This window comes from Macrobrachium nipponense, chromosome 11 (assembly GCF_015104395.2).
Source record: "Macrobrachium nipponense isolate FS-2020 chromosome 11, ASM1510439v2, whole genome shotgun sequence".
Lineage (NCBI taxonomy): Eukaryota > Metazoa > Arthropoda > Malacostraca > Decapoda > Palaemonidae > Macrobrachium > Macrobrachium nipponense.
The window spans coordinates 61981787-61984298 of record NC_061087.1 but is presented as its reverse complement, the minus strand read 5'-3'; positions in this window follow the sequence as shown (position 1 = coordinate 61984298).

The following is a 2512-nucleotide window of genomic DNA, read 5'->3' as shown; positions in this document are numbered from 1 at the left end:
ACTCATTTCTCGATAAAATCACTATCCATAATGAGGTAAAACAGAATCTGTAATGGGTGATAGATAATTCTGGTAGTGAGAAAGAAGTTGAAACGTAGCATTAAAAGACTTCATTTAGTAGACATATATAACTAGTAAAAATTCAATAAATGCTTTAGAATATGATTAAGGAACAATATCATCTAACGATGAGTCAATATATTTTTTTAAAACAAAATTAAAGAAAAACAACAGTAAATTATTTTTATCCCATATAATTAAGTAAGAGTGCGGTTTCTGGCCAGTTTCAGTTTATGAATGCTATCACATCCTGATATTTATTGTAAATCCCAAAAGCACCAATTACTCAGTTCACACAGATGTTGTTATCAGTTTCGATTATTCTAGGCCTATAAGAATCGCATTAAACCATTCATTTATATAGAAATTTAAAAACAAACAAATTTTTTCAAATTTCCTTCTCCGGTATATCTGAATTCTCCTTCATATTTATAAAAATATTCTGTTGATTTGACGTATTTTAGTATATTAACAAGAAAATTGGCGTATGTAAGATTTATAAGTTATCGTGCATCAACACAGTTCTCAAAATTCGATGTTCCAAGCGTGCCAACCAAACCGTACACTTCAAATGCATTTCATCATCCTTCAGTCAAGTGAAATGTATTTATATTAATTTAAGTAAGTTTTAAATTACATAATGGATAATATATTTCATATGCTAACTTGAAATAACTTTTTATTTTATTTTAACAGAAACATATTTAAACAAATGATAACCTAATAACATTATATAAGTCAAACTCCACTCGCTTATGTATTATTTGCATAGAATAACAATATACAGATAATACTCTGTTGACACAGTTGGTATGCCTGTTTCTTTCTAAACATAATGCAATATTTCATAGGGATTCGGACAAAATACTTAAACACCTGCATAAAACGAGGTTTTTTATGAAGTTTTATTTTTTATTTGTGATAATAGATTCAAGTTTTCATATTATAAAACATTTTTCTCAAACCAATTACTAGTATATGGAAAAAAAAAAAACGATTCGAACGATAATTTCATAAAGTGGTGCAATATACAGTATAATAGTGTTATTGTATCGGTCACAACAAACCCCACCACAAATCCAAGAGAAGACCAAAATGAGAATGCTTGAAGCATGCATAAAAGAAGCACAATTTCTTTCCCACAAAGGTTTATAATGCCAAATTGATGGCGTAGCAAGTTTTTTCATAGATACTAAAAGCAAGACAACATTACAGACCAACACGATGAGAAGACAAGACAACAGATAACAATATAATACAAGACTAACTTAAATATCGAATGTAACAACAGCAGCAACATCATTAAGAGGATCATTAAAAAGAACGTCAAGCCACGAGTCCGCTACACTGACATCAACATATGGGGGTATTGCAAACCAAACCTGCTTGCATCACTTAATGAAGAACAGTACATGCGCTACTACACGCAAGGAGATGACCACTAATGTAGTTTATAAATTCATTTGCTCCGAGGAAGAATGCAATCCTTCCAAAGAAATCTACATTGGAAGAATGAATAACACTCAGACGAAGATTACTTGGCCACAGAAACACCGGAGCCATCTTCCAATACTACACTGACAAACAAAATAAGAAACCATCATTACAATATTTTATAAACAACACTAAAACAAAATACAAATGCAATTCACACAGGGACATAACAATAACAGAAGCAGTTTTTATACCCACGAGCAAACCAAGCTTAAACACTAAACCAAAAGCGACCGATCGCTGCCATCGGAGAAGGGCACAACACAGGAAGAAATCAATAATTCTATTAGGGATATAAAGCATAGAATTAGAATGTAGGAATAATACTGTAACATAGTCTCAGCATATAACATAGGTAGATATGATGTAAATAACACATCGCTCCATTAGAATTTGTAAACAAAAAATATTATAACCGAGAAATATGACAACTTGCCCCCAGCCAATCCAATCCTGCTTGTATAAATATAGCAGAAGACGTCTGTATATTTTAATTCTTGCTTGAGCAACCCTGACATAGGGCAAAACGGACCATAGCAATAAATGGAAAACACACCACGGATCTGTATACTTATTCAGAATTTTGAAGAATAACAGGAATCTCTAATGAAAATAACAAAGTTAGGGGCTTGGAGAACAGAAGAATGGCTAGAAACGAAATATGTGAATATGGTGACGCAGACATACGATTTCCATTCACTTTACCTTAGTATGTAGATGAGACGTGTGTAGGAGCAGGGCCAGTAAACTTCAGTGGAAATCAGCATTACAATCGGTCCCAATCCAGGAAGAGTGTGATGATAAGGAGATGCACTTCTGTTTACGTGTTCAAGGCACAAAGGATCATCAGTGATGGCACGCATGCCCAACCTTTCCAAGTTACAGCATCAAAGGACGTTGAGGAACGGACAACTCCTCAAGTCCTCAGGTAGCAGCACTAACTATCGACAACATTTCT